At 37.1% G+C, this 23,467-nt stretch overlaps 1 long non-coding RNA gene across 1 annotated transcript in view; it reads right to left on the reverse strand.

Annotated features, from left to right (window-relative positions):
* LOC141502569 (uncharacterized) overlaps positions 1-17,384 on the reverse strand; it is a 29,087-nt gene extending 11,703 nt beyond the window's left edge. Inside the window, exon 1 of the long non-coding RNA XR_012472588.1 lies at positions 16,949-17,384. This is a non-coding gene — a long non-coding RNA (uncharacterized LOC141502569). The remainder of the gene's footprint in view (positions 1-16,948) is intronic.
* Positions 17,385-23,467: the final 6,083 nt, after the last annotated feature.

A 23,467-nucleotide genomic window follows, 5' to 3' on the forward strand; every position in this document is an offset into this window, starting at 1 on the left:
GCTATATGCTAATCGGATAGAGTACTGTCCTGGGAGTCAGGAAAACTAATCCTGTCAGGGTTTCTAATGCAGCCTCGGACACTTGACACTTAGAGTAATTCCCCATGTATGAGACACACCCTTTTTCAAAAAAATTATGCTATTGAGTCTTATACAGTGATTGTAGATTTTTTTTAACTTGTATTTCCTACTTTTTCAGGCTTGCTGTCTTTGAGCTTATTGTTTAGCATTTGTTACCAGTATAGGTAACCAGCTAGGTTATCTTTTGTCACATTCTGCCCAGAAATGGCTCAGAAAAGATTTTCGTCCAGTGCTGAATTCAAGTTCAAAATGATCCAGTTTGCAAAAGTGAATAGAAATCATTCTGCTGAATGCAAGTCCAGTCCTCCTCCAACTGAGAAAACAATCCAAGACTGGCTATAGGAAGAAGAAACCTGACTGAAGATGCCACAGCAGAAGGCCATGAGGGGCAAGTCAGCCAAATGTCTTAATTTAGAGAGGAAATTGAAGAGAGGGATTGAAAAGTCATTGGAATTCCTGTGTCCACAAAGATGGTTTAGCAGGAGGCAAGAAGACGAATGAACTAAGCATGTGTACACTCATCAGACTTGTCTGAAAGATGCCTGAAAGCTATGAGCAGAAGATCCTTGAATTTCAAGATGAATAAAATTTGAGTTAAGTAACTTTATGTAATAAATTTTTTCAAATTTCAGGCCCCCAAATTAAGGCACATCTTATACATGGGGAAATACGATACTAGTTGTGTGACCTTGGACATTGCATCCATGGTCATCTTCACTTGTCCTGATTTATATCTGACCACTTGGACCCAGATGCTCTGGAGAAGAAAGTGAGGCTGATGACTTAGCAGAGCACTCCTGCACTCAAATCCAGTTCATGTGCATATCATGGCATCATCTCCTCTAATGTCATGGTCTTTGTTGAGAATGAAGGACAAACATGATCATCAAGTGCTATGTGCTAGATTCTATACAAAGTAAAAAACTTAGTCTCTCTGAGCTCCAGTTCTCTCATCCATAAGTTGGTCATAATAATGCTTCAGGATAGGGACTGGATATGTGATTTCCATTGGTAAAATGACTTTGTGGATGAGGAAGTTCCCTCCACTAATACAGGTTGAAAACTTCTCTGCATCCCAAGGCAAACCCAGAAACTGTATGAACACAGTTACCAAAAAACTTTTCACACAAATAAAGTCAGACTTAATTGGAAAAACATCAATTGTTCATGATTAGGCTGAGCTAATATAATAAAAATGACAATTCTACCCAAATTAATTAATTATTCAGTGCCAGGCCAATCAAACTACCAAATAACTATTTTACAGGTCTAGAAAAAAATAATATCAAAATTCATCTGGAGCAACAAAAAATCAAGAATATCAAGGGAATTGATTTAAAAATGAAAGGATTAGGGGAAAAATTGTAAAGTTCAAAAATAAATTAATAAATATTTTTAAAAATGAAAGGAAGGTGGCCTTGTTCAACCAGATCTAAAATTATATTATAAAATGGCAGTCATCAAAACTGCCTGATACTGGTTAAGTAACAGAGTAATGGACCAGTGAATTAGGAAAGAGACAAAAGAAACAGTTCTAAATAGCTATAGTAATCTATTGTTTGACAAATCCAAAGACACTAGCTTCTGGTATGAGAACTTACTATTTGACAAAAGCTATTGTGAAAACTAGGAAAATAGTATGACAAAAACTTAGGCACAGACCACCCACATCTCACACCCTATACTAAAATAAGGTCAAAATGGATAAAGGATAAAGGGTGATACTAGAGACCAATTAACAGATCAAGATATTATATTTTGGATCTAATGGAAAGAAGAGAAATTCATGATCAAACAAGAAATAGAGTAATTATGAATTATAAAATGGAAGTGTTTTACAGTTATAAAAATCAATGCAGCCAAAGTTAAAAGGAAACAGAAAGCTAGGAAACAATTTTTGCAGCTGGGGTTCTGATAAAGGTCTCATTTCTAAAATACATAAAGAATTGAATCAAATTTATAAGGTTATAAGTCTGATAAATAACCAAAGGATATGAACAGGTGTTTTCAAATGAATAAATTAAAGATACATACATATATATATGTATGTATGTATATATATATATATATGTATATATATATATATATATATATATATACAATCAATGTTGGAGAGATTGTGAGAAGATTAGGACATTAATGTATTGTTGGTGGAATTGTGAACTAATTCACCCCTTCTGAGAGCAATATGGAATGATACCCAAAGAGCAATAAAACTGATCATGCCTTGTGATATAGCAATACCAACACTAGGTCCATATCCAGAAGACTCATAAAAAAATGGGAAAGATCCCATATGTTCCAAAATATTTCTAAGCACTCTTTTTGTAGCGGCAAAGAATTGGAAATTCCATCAATTGGGGAATGACTAGACAAATTATAGTATATGAATGTTATAGAGTACTATTGTTCTATAAGAAACAATAAATGGTCAAACTCTAGAGAACCATGGAAGGAATTACACAAACTGATGCTGAACAAAGGGAACAGAACCAAGAGAACCTTGTATATATTACAACATCCCTGTGAGTTGATCAGCTATGATGAAGGCAGCTTCTCTCAGCAGTTCAGAGGGCTAGTACAAACCTGGGAGACTTGTGATGGACAACACAGCCACATCCAGACAGAAAAATTTTTTTTAAAAAACCACATAATCTGAATGAATGCTGCTCACTTTTTTAAAAAATTCTCTTATGTTTTTCCTTCCTGTCCCATGGTTTCCTAATTGCTTATACACAAAATGACTAATATGTAAACTAATATGTAAACATGTTAACCAAAATATGTAAACTAATATATAAACATGTTAACCACAAATTTACTTGTACAACATTCACTAACCAGATTGTTCACTTCAGGGGTCGGGGAGAAGGGTGGAAGAAAAGTGTGTAACATATAAATGCAAGTGGATGAATGGTGAAAAACTTTCATATCATGTACTATACCATGCTGCTTTTTAGTATTTATTCTGGGGAGAAAAAAATCCATTTGCATTAAGCAAATATATCTTGTAATCCTAAACAAGTCTATCCCTCAGTTTCCTCATCTGTAAAATTAGGGGATTGAATTTACCTCTAATCTGAATTATTGTCCCATGACCCTATCACAATAACAGCTTGTCTGGTCATTCAACCTTAGTTCTAACCTAGTAAGGAAGTCACAGGCAGGGCCAAGAAGACTGAAAATTCTCTGAACTTAAGGCTCAGAATCTGGAAAATTGAAGGTTAGACCTCCTAGGTAGGAGTTTGGACAAATGCTTGCTGATGCATATTTGCTTAACAAGACATTAATGATACTTTTATCCAGAAGGATAGGATGAGGCTGCCATGGCTAACTACAGAACTCCATTCCTAACTTTCCATCTTCTCATAATAGTGTCATAAACAGTAGCTATAATTGACATTTGTAGAGTTTTGAATCCATACCTCTGATACCTCTTAATCCTGTGACTTGGAGCAAAGTCATTTATTTTTAATGGTTTTGAATTCAAATAGAATCAGATCCTTGAAGCAGGCTTATTGACTTAGAAAACTATAAATTAACATTATTTATATTGCATTTTTAAATATCTTGTTAAACATTTTTCCAATTAATCTTTAATCTTTAATTAATTAAGCTTTAATCTGTTCCCAAAATTTTTAAAGGCCTATTGTGGCCAAGTTTGATAGCTCTGCTCTAAATAGCTCTCTAACTCTATATGATACGGAAAAAGTATTTATTTACTTTTGCTGGATTTCCCTCATTGTTGAATTCACTATTATATAAATTTTTTTTGTTATTCCCATTTTACAGGTGAGAAAATTGAGACTCAAGGAGAAATCTGCCTATGGTCACATAGCTTGTGAACTTTTTTTTTTTAGTTTTTTTGCAAGGCAATGGGGTTAAGTGGCTTGCCCAAGGCCACACAGCTAGGTCATTATTATGTGTCTGAGGTCAGATTTGAACTCAGATACTCCTGACTCCAGGGCCTGTGCTCTATCCATTGTGCCACCTAGCCACCCCAGCTTGTGAACTTTAGAAGAAGGATTTGAACCCAGCTCTTGACTCTAAGTTTATTATTCCTTCCTTTATCTCACATGCCTTGAAATATCATCAATTGGCACCATTTCCAGAAAAAACTCCATTGATGATCTTCCTCAATTGTCCCAAGTAGAAGTAATCACTCTTTGGCTCTTTGTTTGTACCCCTCACAGCTATTACCACATACTGCCTTGTATTGTTGCTATTTTTGTACCTGTCTTATCATCTCCCTACTAGCTATTAATAATAATTCACACTTCTGCAACACTTAGAGGTTTTCATAGCACTTTTTTTCTCTCCCAGAAACCCTATGAAGGAGAAGGTTCAAGTATTATTATCCAACATATCTCTTACCCCCCCCATGACCCATTTTATAAATGAACAAACTGAGAGGGTAAAATGATCAGTCCACACATAGCAATTAGTGGGTTTGAGACTTGAACCCATTTCTTCTGATTACAAATTCAGAGCTCTTTCTAGGACTAGCCTTCTTTATCTGACTGAAAAAAAAATAAACTGTAATTTTTCCAGGCTGGGGCCTTATTCATCAAGGGCAGAGAGTCTTCAAGGTCTCATACATTTTTGTATCCTTCCCACCCCACTCCCAGTGCCCAGTGTCCAGCACATAGTGAGAAATAAATTTTAAAAAAGAATTGCAATAGTCTAAAATTTTGAAAATTAGACTGACCCACTAGAAAAAGGGAGACTACTATAGGTAACTTCATTTAAATTTGATTCAAAATATATTTGTTTAATATCTGACATTTGACAAATGGGCAGGGCACTATTCAGGATATTACCAATACACAGACAAAAATCCATCTCATTTTTGCCTTCAGGAAACTTGTGGTCTAATTCAAGGGATACAACATGTACAAAAGGTATACTCAATAGAGAAAAGTTGTTAAGCTCCTACTATATACAGAGTACTCTTTAAGATGCAAGGGGTGCAGTGGGGAGGGGGTGACAAATTTTACTGTGTTATAACAGCAATACAAGGCAGTATGTGGTAATAGCTGTGAGGGGTACAAACAAAGAGCCTGTAGGAGTCTAGAGGAAGAGGGATTACTTCTACTTGGGACAATTGAGGAAGATCTTCAATGGAGTTTTTTCTGGAATTTTTATTATGTATTTATTTATTTTATTATCAGTCATTTCAATCATGTCCAAATCTTTGTGATCCCATTTGATGTTTTCTTGGCAAAGATACTGAGTGATCTGCCATTTCCTTCTCCAACTTATTTTATGGATGTAGAACAGGTTAAAGTGACATGCTCAGGGTCACACAGCTATTAAGAATCTGAGGCCAGTTTGAACTCAAGAAGCTGAGTCTTCCTAATTCCAGGTCCCTCATACTATATATTCACCAGACATTTATTAAGTACTTACTCCATGTTTCAACAGTGTCCTAGGAGCTATATTTATAAAGACAAAAATCAAAACAGTCCTAAGTATATGAGGCAGGATTTGAATTCAAGTCTTCCTAACTCTAAGACCCATGTCCTATCCACTATTCCATTATTGTCAATCACCTAACATAGCTATATCATTTTTTGTCTTCTTCAATAATGAAGGACAAGAACCATTGTCATTCAGAAGTTCCAATCATGTGAAACTCTTTGTGACCCCTTTTGGGGCTTTCTGGGCAAGGATACTGGAGTAGTTTGCCTTTTCCTTCTCCAACTTATTTTACAGATAAGGAAACTGTGGCAAACAAGATCATAGAGCTAATAAGTATCTGAGGCAACATTTGAACTCAGATCTTTCTGACTCTAGGTCTTGCATTGGAGATACTGCACCATAGACTATCTGCCCTCTCAAAAATAAATCAGAAAACAAATCTAATTTGAGTGAACCAGTCAAGGTTCCATCCTAAAATAGCAACTCCTAATAGTCTCTCTGAGTGAAAGATGAGCAGATTCAAGCATTAGAATTGAATAAAAAAAAAAAGAATTGAATGAGGCTGGAAAAAGGACCTTGGAAGTCATCTGATTCAATCCCCTCCTTTTGGGAGGGGGAACTAAATTCCTTCTCTCCTTTTCTGAAAGAGTTAGGTTGGAGCTCGACTTCACAATAGAAGATGAATAGCCTTCTTGTATCACAACGATGAAGATTTCATTTACTTTAAAGTGACTTGAAGCAGAGACAGGGCAAGGATGACCTCCCTCCACTTCCAAAAAGGGAGCAGCAAAATCAAAGGTTGTTGATCAAACATCACTCTGCAAAGAAAACAGGGAAACTGAAATTTGGTCTTCTTGAGAGCAAAGGACACTTGGGAAAACAATAGAGAAGAAAACAGTTCTTTTGTTCCTTGTTCCACAGAAACTGCTGAAAACAAGTGAAATGCATCATTTTCCCTCTTTTGGGGGATGAGATGGGAAAGGGAAATGGTGATACACTAGAGAGAGATGCACTTAGACAATAAAAGTGATATTCTTTTCTCAATAGAAATTTAACAATCAGAGTCAGGCTTTCTTCTGAAAATGTTAACTGGAATACAAGTTGGGCTGTGCAGGAGAATGTTTAACTAGTTCTCTGGGGGAAATGTACATGTGCCCCACTTCTCAGTTAAATCTTCATTATTAGCATTTCCTCCATTACTTTCTAATAAATCAAGCCCTGATTTATAGATGTGCCTGTTTCTGAGGCATAAATGCACACTGTGAAAATTCAGCCATAGATAGAGCCAGCTCTCCAGCTGATTGCAAATCACCCCTAAATAAATCAGAGAGACAGTCTAGTGGAGGTTGAAGGCAAGGATTTGAAGCTGGATGATGAGTACCTAAGTCACTTAATTTCCATTAAGTCTGTTTTCCCATTTGTAAAATAGGGAGGGATAATCATAATTTACACCACCCGTTTTACAGGGTTTGGATTTTTTTTTATTTTTGTTTTTTTTTGCAAGAAAAGCACTTTCCAAACTATACTAAATAACAGTTCATTCACTCACCAAACACTTAAATTCTTAGTCTGTGTTGAAAAAGAGACAAGTTTAGTGGAGGCATTGTCCCTTTCTCTGTAGACCTTACAATCTAGTAGGAAGACAGTAATGCAAAAAACTTTAATATGCATTCAATTCATGCCATATTGTTACAAAACAAAGAGCTAGGTGAGATCTGAGGGTTATATGAAATTGCTCTGGATCAGAGAAGGGCTTAAGAAGGAATTTGCATCAGTTTTAAAGGATGAGTGGTAGCACCCTAATTTGACTGGCAAAATGGGGGGAGGAGAACATTTTGGGCCTAAAGATCAGTGTGAACAAAGGCAAAGGAGCAAGATAGCATATTCAGGAGACAGTCATCCAGTTAACTGCAACATAGATTGCATGAAGGGAAGTAATATAAGATAGAATAATATCCTTATGAGATAAGGAAATGCAGAGCTGTGCCAATTCTGGAGAGCCCTGAATGGCAGACAAAGGAATATTAATTTTTGTTCAGAAGGCAATAGGGAGCCACTGAAGATTTTTGGGCGGAGAACTGGACAGAGAATTGACTCATCAACCACTTAGAAATCTAATCTATACCTATCTAATCTGTAAATCTTGTGCAGTGTTTTCCATGTTCTCCCCCAAAATCAAACAGGGAAATCAAAATTAATTCAATGTCAGTTAATCAACAAATATTTATTAAACGTCTATTATATGTCAGACAATGTGCTGGTAATAAAAAGAAACAAAAGATAGGGTAGAGGAAGAGACAAACAAGCAACTATGTAAGCTACATACAGAATCAATAGAAAATAAAAGAGAGGAAAGGTGCTATAGGGCTTGGGAAAGGCTTTCTGTGGAAGGAGGGATTTTTTTTTTCTTTGAAACTTAGAGGAAGCTATAGCATGCAGTGGGCAGAGATATAAAAGGAGACCATCCCAGACACTGGAAGCCTAGAGTCCCAAGATGAAACCACCAGGAGGTCAGTGAAACATCATGGAAAAATATGTGGTTTAGGGGATAAGGTCTAAGAAGATTGGAAAAGGTAGGAGGCACCTAATGATGATTGATGATGATGATGTTTTAAATGTCAAACAACATTTTGCATTTGTCAGAGGCAGTAGGGAACCCCTGGAGTTTATTGGGGGGGCAGGTGATATGATCAGATTAGAGTTTTGGGAAAATCACTTTTTTAGTGTCTGAACAGAGGATGAATTGAAGTGAGGAGAGATTGATGAAGGAGAATCCACCAGCAGGTTACTACAATAGGATCAGAAGGGGAAAGGGGAGCATATTAGAGGATTGTTTCAATGGTGAAATCAGTAGGCCTTGGCAACAGATTGAACATGGGCAATTTCCAAGAGAAGGGTCTTCAAGACTGAGAGTTAAATGGTCCTATAAAGACTTAACTTCTTTATTTTACTGTAGAAGAAACAGGAAATTGAGTCATTTATTCAAAATCACATAAGCAGTGAAAGTAGACCTTGAATCAAGGTCTTCTGTCTCCAAATTCAGTGCTTTCTCCAGGGTTCCAGTGTTCATGGAAGAAATACAGAAGCAAAATCAAGTTACTCTTTAGAGGCCTTTTTCAAGTGATCTTTTTTTGAGTTAAATATATAAGCTAGAGATAAATAGTAACAGACATTTATAAAGTGATTTCTACATATGATTGCACTTAATCTTTACAATAGCCCTGGGATGTAGCTAGTGTCAGATTATAATTCCCATTTTAAAGATGTAGAAGTTGAGGCTCAGAGAAGTTAAATGACTTGTCCAATGTTATTTATATAGCAAGATCATAAATGTCAGAGGCTTGAATTTTCTGATCCCAAAGTCAGTGCTTTCTCCTTTGAATCATGTAGCTAGTTCCTGGGAGGTGGAAAGGGACCTCCTTCTCTCAAAGAATAAAGCCTTGTGTTTGACAGCAAGTGAATGTTATCAGAACATCATCCTGGGAAATTACTCTGCCCACTCAGTGGGACTCTCCAGATGAGAACTTTAGAGTCTCATAAAGCAGAGGTTCTTAACCTGGAATCTGGAAAGTTTTTTTTTTATATTTTTCTGTTTAAAAAATTTTTATCATTATTTTGATTACCCTTAATTTGATAATTATATTTTTGATACATATATGGGATTGATTTCCTTTATGATCCCATATCTATATATGGTCCATGGCTCACAAAGAATTGAACATGTCTGAACCACCAAACAACTTCAAAATTATTCTATACAGTCTATTTTTTTTACATTTTAAACATTACTGAGGTCTACAGTTCTCAGCAGACTGCCAAAGGCTTCCATGACAAAAGTTAAGAATTCCTTAAAGAGAGGGCTTTTAAAAAAATAACAAAATATTGCAAAGAATTATGTAAAATTCACTAACCTATTAGTTTGAATTTTCATGGACCCTTAACTCTCATTTCCTTGAGAAGTATTGGGATTCAGTGAAAAGCTCCCTGGACTTAGGATTGAAAAAGACCCAGATTTAAATTTTATCCCTGATACTTGCTAGATCCTAGATAAATTATTTAACCACCCTGAGCATTAGTATTCCTGTGTATAAAATGGTAAAAGCAACTACTTTCTTCATTTTATTTTTCAATTAATAAGATTTTATTTACTCTCTACAACTTTGAATGACTTAAGATTTATGCTCAATGTAATGATCATTCATAATTACAGAAAACTGATGATCTATCCACTACCTGACAGATAATTCATTGGATTCAAGATATAGAATGAAAAGTAGATTTTTGTATATGGCCAATGTGGGAATTCATTTTACCTGGTTATGCATATTTGTTAGGGATTTTGTTTTTTCTTTTCAACTGGGAAGAAGGGACAAGAAATTATGGGGAGAGAGAGAGAGAAAATAAAGTCTTATTAATTGAAAAATAAAATAAAATGAAGAAAGTAGTTGCTCAGTATCTGTTCAATGGCTAACTGAACTCTTCCTTAAAGGAGTTCTATCTTATTCCTCTTTTATCAAAATGAAGTCTGAGGCCCAGATGAATGAATTGTGTGACCAAAATTAAACCAAATTTAACTAAATATCAATTTAGCACCTGTCTGAAGGATGTATTGTATTTTATGAAGAACAACAAGTAGATTGGCTTGAATGATATAGAAATGGATGAGGACAACTAAGGGAATCAGTTTGGAAAGAGAGGCAACAGCCAGATCACAAAGGATTTTAAATACCAAATATAGGAGTTTGTGTTTTATTTTAAAGGCAGTTGGGAGCCACTGAAATTTCTTGAATACAAATAGGCCTATGCTTTGAAAATATCAATTTCGCACCTGTTTGAAGGATGTATTGGAGGAAGGAGAGGTTGGGCAGCAATGAAGCCAATTAGGAGGTCTTGGAAATGTTCCAGCTAAGGTGAAAAAGGTCCTAAGGTGATTGCAGTGTATGTGGGTGCTAAGGCAGTCTCAGAACTAATAACTAGCATAGGAACATTTGAAATCTTGTTAAAATATTTTTAATCTGCCTTTGTGATTGGACAAGATTTGATCCCAAGAGCTTTCATCTTCAATAATTAAAAACAACATTCCTATCCCTGTAGTGCATTAAAATATGAAAGCTGTTTTCCAGTTCTGTGATACAAGTAATGCAGGTATTATTATTCCCACGAGAAGCTCAGATAAGTCAAGTAGCTTGAGCATATAATTTATAGTAGAGGGAAGAGCAAAAATTTAGGTTTCATGCCTCCCAAGTTCTGTGCTTTCTGTATACCATAGCAGGGTGAATATCTCCTTTACCAGACATTTAATAAGAAACTCACCAGTCCAAACTTTAAAAATCACACAAAACTCATCATTTAATTAAATATGTGCCATGAGAAACAACTAGAAAAAGGGCAGGGTCCTCAATGCTAGAGGAGACGATAATATGATACAGAACAAATTGCTGATTTGTGGGCTGATCAATAAGGTCTTTCAATCCACATTCCTGAAATACAAGGTATGTGACCCCAGGCAGCTAGCAACATGATATAGTGTACAGTGTTGAGGCTAAAGTCAAGAAGTCCTAGATGCAAATCCTGGTTCTGAACCTTTCTACTGTGATGGTGGGCAAGCCATTTAATTTCTCTTGGCTTCAGTTTCCTTAACTATAGAATATTGGGGTTAGGAGAAATGACCTCTGGAGCAGCTGGTGACACAGTGCTAGCACTCTAGGCCTGGAGTCGGGAAGACCCAAATTCAAATATAGACATAGATACTTACTAGCTATGTATTCCTCATCTTAAGTAACAACAACATGATCTCTATGGTCCTTTCCAGTTCTTAACCTATGATCCTAAGTTTGATGTTGTTTAGTCATATTCCAACTTTTCATGACCCTGTATAGGGTTTTCTTAGCAAAGATAATGGAGTTATCATCTCCTTCTCCAGGTCATTTTACAGATGAGGACTCTGAGGCAAACAGGGCCAAGTGACTTGTTCAGTTCACCTAGCTAGTACATATCTGAGGCCAGATATGAATCCAGGAAGATAAGTTTTCCTGTCTCCAGGCCTGGTACTCTATTCACTGTGCCACCTAACTGCCCTATAATTAATTATATGTTACTTTGACTCTGGGCCTCAGTTTCCTCATCTGTAAAATATTATAGTTGGGTTCAATGGCCTTGATGATCCCTCTGGTTCTTGACCTATGGTCCTATAATTCTATGCTCTTTCTCTGGGCATGTCAGTAATCTCAATGAATTCTTCCCTTCCCCAGTCCCATCTGAACATCCATGGAAATGCCCCCTGCCCATGCCAGCAGTTCTGAGAAGAGTAGAGATGATTGGTGAGGAGCTAGGGGTGTTATCTCCACCAGGCACTGCTTTGGGGCTCTGCTGAGAGTGTCAGAGCCTGTTGACTGTCACCAGTTTGGACAGATGGACAGTTCTGTTTTTAGCAAGTGCATGTTTTGCCATTACCTCATGCCATTCCCTCTCTAAGATCCTTCATCATTCTCCCTATTGTTCTACACTCCTCCGCTGGGAAGCTCAGTGTGAAAGATCAAAGCTCTATCTTCTATATATAGTCCTCAAAGACTATATAGGCCATTTCCACTAGAGCACAAATCACGCCTCTTCTACAGGACTTACTGATCCCTACCCCACCATTAGATTTTGCTTCTGTCCCTCAGCTCATCTCTTTCCCCAATCCTGGTTTAAAATGTATCTCTGGTACTCATCTTTGGAAATGAAAACAAAATTAGGCAAACAATACATAGAAAATATAAATTTGTCTGACCTGCATATATCTAGATCTAGAAATAAATTAGTCCAGTTTTGTAATAAATCAGAGAGGGAAGACTTTCAAAAAAAAAGTAGAGGGTTTCAGTCCAGGTTCTATAATCGAACACCCATATGATGAGTTCTATAGTCCTCTTCAGATTAATGCTGTCTGCCATTGATTGACTTCAAGTCAACAAGAACTCGACACAGACAACTAATGAGTCATCGTGCTAGATATTGAGAATATGAAAATTAAATAGCCCCTGTCCTCAAGAAGCTTACATTCCTGGTGGGAGGAAAGACCTACCCAAATATGTACATTCAAAACATATGAAAAAGTAATTTCAAGTGGGTAGGGCAGGCAGCAACATGTCAGGGAATCAGAAAAGGTCTTTGGAGGAAGTGGTCAAGCTTACTTTGAGGGGAGCAAGGGCTATTTTTTATTAATATTTTGTTTTCCAATTATATACAATGAGTTTCTACCTATCATTTCTTGTAAGGTTTTGAATTTTACAATTTTCCTCCATCCTCCCTTCCCTCCCCCCACTCCCCTCAAAAGGCAATCTGATACTCTTTACATTGTTTCCATGCTATGCATTGATCAAAATTGAATGTGTTGAGAGAGAAATCATATCCTTGAGGAGAAAATAAAGTATTAGAGATAGCAAAATTATGTAATACATAAGACACTTGAAAAAAAATTGGTCTTTGTTTAAACTCCATAGTTGATTCTCTGGATATAGATATAGTATTCTCCATCGAAGATACCCTAAAATCATCCCTGATTATTGCACTGATGGAGTGAGCAAGATTAATCATCACCCCCATGTTGCTTTTATGGAGTACAGTGTTCTTCTGGTTCTGCTCATCTCACTTAACATCAGTTCATACAAGTCTTTCCAGGCTGCTCAGAAATTCCATGCCTCTTGGTTTCTAATAGAACAATAATGGAACAAAGGTTCTAAGAGATCGAGGTGAGGAAAAAGTATTTCAGGCATGGAAGACAGAAGCAATATAAAGGTCCAGAATTGGAATATGGAGTAGAGTATATGAAGAACAAGAAGTAGACTGGCTTGAATGATATAGAATAAAGGAGGGCAACTAAGGGAATCAGTTTAGAAAGAGAGGCAACAGACAGATCATAAAGGATTTTAAATACCAAATATAGGAATTTGTGCTTAATTTTAAAGGCAATTGGGAGTCACTGAAATTTCTTGAGTACAGTCAGGTCTATGCTTTGAAAATATCAATTTAGCACCTGTCTGAATGATGTATTGGAGAAAGGAGAGGTTGGTAGCAATGAAGTCATTTAGGAAGTCTTGGAAATGTTACAGCTGAGGTGAAAAAGGTCTTAACTAACTAAGGTGGTTATGGTATGAGTGGGTGCCAAAGCAGTTTCAGAACTAATAACTAGCCTAGGGCTTAGGAATATTTGAAATCTTGTTAAAATATTTTTAATCTACCTTTGTGATTGGACAGGATTTCATACCAAGGGCTTTCACCTTCAAAAAAACCTAAAAAAGGTCTTTGAAGATTGTCTGCTAAGGGGGCCCAGGGGAAACACAGTTCATGTGCCTGTTCCACTTCTACAACTCTCTCAGTGGAGTTTCCTTTGCAAGTGACTTCCTAGACTAGTTTGGTCAAGGGCTATTACCACTTATCAACCACAATGAAAAGATTCAAATCGGTCTCATGGAATAGACAGGTAAGAGAGATATCTGAGAAATATAATCTGAATCTCTGAATCGGTAAAGTACCTCAAGATGATTCACTGAAAAGAGTGAAATAAAAGAGCCCTATCCTCAGAGAGGCAGCATAGCAGACTGACTAGAGCTATAGACGTTGGGATTCAAATCTTATTTCTTGATACAGTTTAACAATGTGAACCTGAACAAGACTTTTAATTTCTGTTTGCTCTAGGAAGTTTTCTAAGACTATAAGTGCCAGCGAGAGGAGAGAAAGAGAGAGAGAGAGAGAGAGAGAGAGAGAGAGAGAGAGAGAGAGAGAGAGAGAGAGATTTAATTTGCTTTAGTACAAATTCTTCAAACAAGTGAAATCAAAAACTATTTTCCCTAGGTCCAGTTTCCATCCCTCAGAAAGAACAATAAGGAGGCATAAGGAGGCAATTTCCCAATGCTCCAACCCTAATCCTCCTTTCTCTTAGAGGATGCTTCAGGACCATTGACCCCTGAGACATAACAAGAACCCTTCTTATTCCATGATCCACAGTCTTGTAGGATCTGAGGGACCAGTAATGCAGGATTAAATGAGTTTCTTATTCAATAAAGTGGTCTGTGGCATGAAGATGTTTGAAACCAAACTACAGAGGGAACATTTGTCAACCTCTTAAAATATAGAAACTGGGATCAAAGCAGAAGTACTTTCCAAATATAAACATTTGTCACCTTTTACTTTTGATTTCTCTTTTAAAAATAGGGGAAATCTAATCCTTTCACACACACACTCTTAGGTCCTTCAAAAGGAACCCAAAGACAATCTTGAGGGGAGGGGGAGGGGGGCAGTGAAGGGGTCATGGGTTAGAGAAGGTCCTGGCTACCTGGCCAAGACAGATGAAAGGAATTTATGCAGAGGACAGAGTTGGGGGAAGGGAGGGAATCCAGAGAGAAGTTTCAACTAACAGAGTGGAAAGTCTCAAAAATCTAAAAATCTTACCAAGCCAAAATCTTCATTCTGTGTTCCTTCCTTCCTCTCTGTCTTTCTACTTACCTGCAAAGTCCTCCCCCTACCCCAAATGTCAATTCCAGTCCTACCTATTTTAAGGTATTGCCTTCTTCTCCACAAAGCTTTCCCTCACTGGTTTTCTTCTCTGGATTTCTAAAGAATGTCTAGTCAATCTAAGGCAATTTGACATCTTATGAATTTATTTAAAAAAATTTCTCCAATCATTATAGTGAAGTCAGAAAAAGAAGGTGACAATAAAGGAAATTAGGGTTAAAATAAGGGAAACTAGAAGAGACAAAAAGAAAAATTAGAGTGAGTTGGGGTAAGTTAAGAGAATATCTGTTTACTTTTCTCCCTGACTAGCCTGTAAGTTCTTAGAAGTTGAAAGAATGTATGGTATTGATATAAAGGGCCTAAAAATCTCAAGCATATATTGGTGTTTAATCAATACTTATCATTTTAATTGATTTATTGTTTAGCCACCTAAGATACTTCAGAACATCATAGGACCCATTCAGCAGCTGACCCTCCCTTTGCTGGTGTAATCCCTATTCTCCATGCCTTTTCACCCTATTATATTTGTTCCTAAATTTCCATATAGCATCTAGAGAGAATCTATGTAATATATAGGGCAGCTAGGTAGTACAGAGTGGCCCTGGAATCTGGCCTTTGACACGTACTAGTTGTGTGACCCTGGGCAAGTCACTTAAGACCTCACATCCAGGGCTATCTCCAGTCATCTTGATTCAAATCTGGCCACTGAACCCAGATGGCTTCAGAGAAGAAAGAGACTAGTGACCTCGCACAGTACCCCCTCACTCAAATCCAATTCACTGCTTCTCATAGCATCACCTCCCTGATGTCTTAGTCTTCCAGAATGAAGGACAAACAACAACAATGTTTTCATACAGATGGTTTCATCATTTTGGGGGTTTTTTTTTATCTTTAATGTGGGAAAATTTGGAGCTTTTTGTGTAGCATTAGAAGTCAACCTTCTGTTCTCATATCATATGCTGAAACCACATTATTCTTTTCATCAGATTCCTGTGATAATCTTTCACCAAGAAATGTAATATAGTCAGCTTGACTAGAGCTGGTTGTTAGATTTTCAGTGCAAGTAATTATACCTCAGAAATCAGCAAACTACAAATTGAAGCATGATTTCTTTTTGGTGACTACCTATGGCTTAAGAAAATGATAGCTAAACATTAATAATACAGATTAAACTTTAAAATGTATGAACTTTTTCAGATGATTGGTTATTAAATATTTATTAACAGATCACTACTCTTACTCCCAATTTAAACAGTATCCAAAGTTTGGAAACCAATTTCCTCATACTGCTTCTCTTATGTATCTCCATTTTACCGATGAAGAAACTGAGTCTCAAAGACAATAGGTGTCTATTGTGTCTACTGTCACATTAGGTGACTACTATGCCATGGCTAAGAAGTGCCAGAGTCGGGACTCAAAGACTTGTCTTCTGATTGCAAGTCTGGTATTCTTCCAACACTAGCTAGATAGATTTGAGTTTCCCTAACTGAGGCATTCCTCTTGTTATAATTACAAGATACATAATTACAAGAGATCAGGCTTAATTTAGGAAATTCGATAATTGTCGAGCACAGTAAATCATCTTTAAAGCAAACACACTTAAAATCTTAGAGATAAAGTTCATTCCCCTGTGATGAGGTGGTAGTATGGAATGCCACGAGGTCCTGGGCAGGGTTTCAAAGCCGTTAAGACACATTAGGTGAGATATAACTGCCAATTGCTGCCGGGATTTATGGGAACGTTGGCACTGGTGACCTACTGCATAATCTTTAACAGGGGAAGTGGGCTTGATGCCTGTTCTTTGTTCCAACTTCACTTTCATATTTGAGAACCCTTATGATAGACTTTCTATTCACAGCTGTGTTTCTGGCTGTCACAAGCACAGCCCCCAACTACCGCTGTTTGGCAAATAGTCCCCCCTACCCCTACCCCTACCCCCCTCCCCACCACAAACCTGACAGGTCCTCTTTGAGAGAGGGAAGAAAAGGGGGGAAGGGCGAGGTTCTTTGCATTTACAATTCAATCAAGTTGTTCATGTCCACAGAGGCTGTAGTCAGAAGTATAGGTTCTCCCCAAATCTCTTTTTTGCCTTCTCTTCTTGTTTCTGTCTTAGAACAAGTTTCACAAGTTTAGCTGCCTGCCCGACTTGCACAATGTACCTGTTGTAAATGCCGCCTATCATTCTGGGTATGAACTCACCATGCCCGCCCCCCTTACCCCCACTCATGGCATCCTTGGCGGTTTCCTGGCCAACCCATCTAGACAGCTTCTTGGAGACAGTTGACACAGAAGGACTCAGGAGACAGGTGGGCGGTGCAGTTATAACCAACAGAGGAACCCATGAGTTGATGTTTGATGTGCCAAGGGCTTGACTTAAAAGGATGTTTTGAATTTACGTGTTCGCTTTGGTGACAACTTATTTAGAAAGATCCAGCGCAAATTGTGGCTTTTGTATACACTCAGTCTAAGGAAGTAAACTCAAATGACTATGGTGGCTCTTTCATAAGCAGGGACTATTTGTGGATTTTGTTGTTGTTCTTGTCATCGTGGTCGTCATCTTCGTCATCATCACCCTGCTGTTTGTATTCTGATTGTCCAGAAAAGGACCTGGAATTCAGTTCCTCGAAATTCACATTTTTCCAACAGTAGATATAGAACCTGAAGTCATTATTGGTCATAGCTTACAATTGAAGAACGAGTATCAATCTGCCTTGAAAGAGAAAATCCCTCACCGGGAGCTCCTAAACCAATCAAATCATAGTTTTAAAAGAAAGTGATCTCACAATAAAAAGGAGCATTAACATTTCATGGTTCAAAGATGATCTTGGATTCTAGTCAAGGAACACTGAACTTAATTGGAACCATGTCTGCAGGTAGCCACTGAATATACTGTCTTTCAGTCATCCAATTCACCTGCTTCTGTTAATGACTGATTTCCAAGAAGTTAACACAGATACTGCTTAGTGCATTCAATTCAATTCAGTCTAAAGCATCTGAAAAAGGTATTTTTCAATTCAGAATTTTTCTTTGTGTAACCACAGTTTTATCTTGGGTAAATCATTTATCCTTACTTTCCTGCCTCGATTTATCTGTCTTTTCTTCCTTTAATGAATGCCTTTTGTGTTGGTTTTGAAAAATACAGGACACCTAGAGTCATTTCCTGATTTGACCACAGACTGTGAGAACTTGGGACAGTCATTTAAACTCCAAAGGTCTTATTAGGCTCCTTATCTGTAAAATGAATAGGTTGAACTAAGTGATCTTTATAATTCTAAAATTCTTATTTATCACCATCTCTCTGTTTCCAAATGACTGTCCCACTGTCTCTGTCTGTTAAGATCAAAATGTTTAATAACCTACTAACTGATCTCTTTGCCTTAAGTTTCTTTAATCATCCTCCACTCCACAAAATGATTTCCCTGAAATGCAAGTCTGAATACCTCTGTCTTCTAATTGATAATCTCCAGTGGACTCTAGGATCACATATGAAACACCTTTGGTAGGCATTTAAAGTCCTTTACTACCTTGTTCTCCCTTACCTCTTCAGTTTTACTGTCCATTACTTTTCTTTATCCAATGATCCAGCTAATTATGACTTTTTTGCTCTTTCTCACATTTGACATTGTATTAATTATCTCCATGCACAGCATAAGCTGTCCTCCATGCCTGTATTTTACTCCCTTTTTTACCTCTTAGGTGTCCTCTTAGACTACAGGGTTACTGTGAAAATTAAGTTTCTTGGTCTCTTTCAGCTCTAACTCTATGATCCCATTAAATAACCACAATGAGCCTCTCTGGTTATTTAATGAATCCATCCCCCCCAAAAAAATTATTTTGAGTGTACTTTTATGTCTCCCAGATAAAATGGAAATTCCTTTAGAATGAGCACAATCCTTGTACCTAACACAAAGTCTGACATATACTTGGCAGTTAATAAGTGCTTGTTGATAGATTAATTTATTCTTTTTTATACATATTCTGAATTTATTTATCTTTGTACAGATTATTCCCTTATTCCCCCAATCTCGGGATTTGTTTGTTTTTAAAGACTTTTCTTAAAGGATAAAGAAAATTCTGAAGATAGAAAAAGAAAAAATCCAATTACCTACTGATTCTGATATTTATCTAACATCTCAGGCAGTAATTTTATGTATGGTGTATTTTTTACCTGTGGTATTTAGATTACAATTTGCCTGTAGGAGAGTTGTTATCTATCCCTCCTGTTCCTGTCTTTTACTCTAAGCTCCAAGACCTTTGTCCTTCTGTATTAGAGAAACTACAAACACCACAAGGGAATGTTTACATTTTTAAAATCCATTTTCCTTGAACTCTTGTGGAAAAAATAAAACTCTTCTGTTGCTAGCATGGTAATTCATCTTGGTCAGTGAAAAAAACCTATTTCCCACAGAATTTGAATTTGGCCATGAAGCTACCTGAGTGAGTGATCTATGCATCTGATTGCCAGTTTACTGTTCCCCACTTCTTTCATCAAGATTCCTCCCCAGTTTCATGTCCCTGGCTTTTCCACCCAATAAATGATGTCCTTTTTTTTTGTAGATAATGAAAACTTACAGTTGCCAACTTGTCTATTAAAAAAAAAGAGAAACAGCATGTTTTTGTTTTTGTGATGTGAGCAAGTTTGCATGGTCTTGCCTTTTAGAAAAATGTGTCTAAATAATTTTGAAAGACTTAAGAGCCTTGATCCATGCAATGACTAACCAGGGTTCCAGAGAACTGATGATCAAGTAAGTTACCCATCTGACAGAGACATGATGGACCCAAGATGAAGAAAAAGTTACATACATTTTTAGTCATGCAAAATGTGGAAATTTGTTTTGCTTGATTATGCATGTTTCTTACAAGTATTTTTGTCCTTTTAAATGGGAATAAGTGAGAAATAGAGAAAATAAATACTTGTTCATTAAAAATGAAATTGATGTTTAAGAAATATTTTTGAAAGAAAAGTGTACTAGTACTATGGTATCCTGGCATTCTGTCAGAATGAGGAAGCTCACAAATTAGTCATTGGAATTCAGACTTCAGAGATCACTTACTCAACAGGTAAACAAATAACTAACAGCAGTGGACCTCAAAGGCCAACAAAGTAGGATTTCAGAGGAAAGACTAAAAGGAAGAAAGTCAAAGAAGGAGGTCAGAAAGTTATAGTTCGATTTCAGATATGTTCCCCTCAATGACAGAAAAACTCCAAACAACTCTACAGTCCTATAGAAAAAGGCAACAGAAGCTTTGTGGGAACTCTAGTTTTCTTTGATTGGCATGCACCAGATTTAAGGTAGATTTATTAAGCCTACTCAATTTGTAAGGTTCTGGGGATACAAAGGTTTGATTTAATCCTTGAGTTTATTTCTATTGACTCATTATTATTATTGTTGTTGACTCTTCTAATGTGCATTTTGGGCAGTTAGGTAGTGCAGTGGCTAAGGCCTGGAGTCAGGAAGATTCTTCTTCTTGAGTTCAAATTCAGCTTCAGACACTTCCTAGTTATGTGAATCTAGGCAAATCACTTCACCCTATTTGCCTCAGTTTCTTCATCTGTTACCTTCTTCATGTCATCTCATCTTGTTCGGGATTCTTGTCTACCTCATTCTATAAAACCTCCATAGAGGGTCCATCCAATATGCTAGAGGCCTTTATGGGGTTTTATTTTTAACATATTTACAGAGTTTAGAAGTCTTTAGAACTCAGTTGCCAAGTGACTCAGACACAGGATGAGCACTTGAAATGAACATTTTTTCACTCTTTTCAAATGGACTTAAATAAACTTGGTGGGCGGCTCCACTAGCTCCTGACACTTCCAGAGCATTCTTTTGACTCCCAAACCAATGTTTTAATCTTCTGCAAACTGACATGCATACTGAATCTCATTAATCAGAACGAACACCTTGAACCATATCCAAAAGCAAATGAGTAGCCAGTGTCAACTGTTCAACATAAATTTAACAAACAGCATACAGCTAGAACATCCCTCAGTCTGTTAATAAATATTTCCTTAGCAACTCCTATATGAAAGGCACTGTAAACACTGCCTTTTCTCTATATTCAGCACAAGCCCAAATTACCAAGTGATTTTCAAAACACTCTATAAATCCTTGTTGATAGACCAACCCAAAGGGACTTTACCACAGACGGTCAGACTAAAGATAGGAAGGTGTGGATTGTTGTGACAAAATCCACACAGATAAAGAAGGCAACAGCTTCCATGACCAGTGCCAATGGTTGGTGGGCAAGGAGCGTTCAAGATATTTTCATTGCCTGTGGTTTCATCTTACAGTCTAGGTCCTTGTTTCTCCCTGTGAAAACATGGCTTGTCACTCCCATCAGACCTTGAGAGTCAGTCTTTTACCTTTCTTAGCACAGCGCCTCATACAAATAAAACATTTTAAAAATTAGGAAAGGGGCTGATTTCTCTACCTCATTCCAATGGACTTTCCTTCTATCAGTTACCCTCAACCTAGTTTAACCCACAATTCAAAACAGTTTACCCGGGTGTGGCCACTGTGCATGTTACAGTATCTTGGAGCCACAGGTGAGAGATAGGTGACTCAGATGGACATCAAAGGTGGAAAGCAGCTCTGAAAAAGGCTCAGTAACCCTCACACAGGAGTTACTAGTCTTCCTCAAATACACCCTAGAGAAGAAGAGATAGATCTGCAAGTCCTCAGATACTTTTCCAGCATAGCTTTGCTTTCCCCCTCTATTTAAAATGCAAATACCCTCAACTAGATCTCTTCAGGGAACCTTGGGAGAAAAATGGCAAAATTCACCCCTTTTTTTTTAGTGATGCATTCTCACCAGTATGGAAGCTGGTCCTTGGTCTAGAAAGGGATTTTTCCATTAGGCACATAAAGACTGGATTGACCTTTAAAGTGAGAGAATAAAGGAAGTAAGGAAAGAAACATAAGGAGAGAGACATTTCTTAATTTCTTCATTTTTTTCCCCTTAATATCATAGAACCATCTGGTGTTAAAGATGTTAGGGTTAAATCAGGATCATAGAATTTAAAGCTGAAATTAACCTTAGGATTACATAACCCAAAAGTTCTCAATCTGGGATCTGCAAACATTTTTTTAAATTAATAATTATTTCAGTATAATCGATTTTCTTTGTAATCCTTTGTACTTTATTTTATGCATTTAAAAATATTATTCTGAGAAGAGTTGCATGGGCTTGATCAAACTGCCAAAGAATTCATGGCACAAAAAAAGTTGAAGACCTCCTGATCCAATCTAATTCCCTTATTTTGTATAGGAGGAGAAAGTTAAGTCCCAGAGAGGTTAGTAACCTACCCAAAGTCCCCAACAGCAATTCAGAATTCCAGTCCTCTGAGCCATAATATATCTCAGCATTATATCAGACTTTTAAAATAGGACATTATATTGTATTGGAGCATATAAATCCATATAATTATAAATAAGTTATAACAGGGCTCAGTGACTACATTTATCCTATATTTGTTGAAGAACCTGACCCACAGTCCACAATGACCCCAGACAAATTACTTAACTTTCCTATCTATTTTTTCATCTGTAAAATGAAGGTCCTGAGCTCCCTTACAGCTCTACATGTATGATCCTGTGATCCTGGTGTATGTGCTAGAGACTGAGTTGCTCTAGAGATCCTTCCCCTTCCAGAGTCACCTCAAGTAGACAATCTCAAGATGATTTCATTCTCTAGCTATATTTCAACATACCTAAGCCTCCACAGGTCATACCTCCAATAATTGTGCCTTTTTTTCCTTCTCTCGGTTCCCTCTTTGGACACCATCATATTATCATATTTTCCCCAGAGATGACAAGCCAGAAGCATCCTATTACAAAGAGGACTGGCACATTAAGACCTGAGTTCAAATGTGAACTCAAATACTGCTTTGCTTTGTGACCCTGGATAAATCACTTAACCTCTGCCTGCCCCAGTCTCTTCATTTATAGTGATAATAATAAAGGCATCTATTTTGCAGGATTCCTTATTGTGGATAAAATAAACTGTAATTTGTAAAACTTTAAGCCATTTGACACATAAATGCTTAATATTTGTTTCTTTCTTTCTCCTTTATAAGTAGGCAGTTGCCTTTCTATTTGAGGGGTTCCAGGGGAAATGGACTTCCCATTCCATACCATCTCATCTATATCTGTCTTGGTCCCTGAAGTTTCCCCATTGACAGGAAGACTTTCTTTATATCTCTAAGACTTTTTTTGTCTATGAGAGGTGGTGTGATGTGAGGGAATAAACATTATTGGTGTTGAGTCATTTCAGTTATGTCTGATTTTTCATGACCCCATTTGAGGTTTTCTTGGCAAAATACTGAAGTGGTTTGCCATTTCCTTCTCCAACTCATTTTACAGATTAGGAAACTGAGACAAATTGGATTTTCTCAGGGTCACACAGCTAGCAAGTATCAGAAACATTGACCTGGGTGTCGAATCCTAGCTATGCTAATTTACCTTGGGCAAGT

The sequence above is a fragment of the Macrotis lagotis genome, chromosome X (genome assembly GCF_037893015.1).
Source record: "Macrotis lagotis isolate mMagLag1 chromosome X, bilby.v1.9.chrom.fasta, whole genome shotgun sequence".
NCBI classification, from domain to species: Eukaryota; Metazoa; Chordata; class Mammalia; order Peramelemorphia; family Peramelidae; genus Macrotis; species Macrotis lagotis.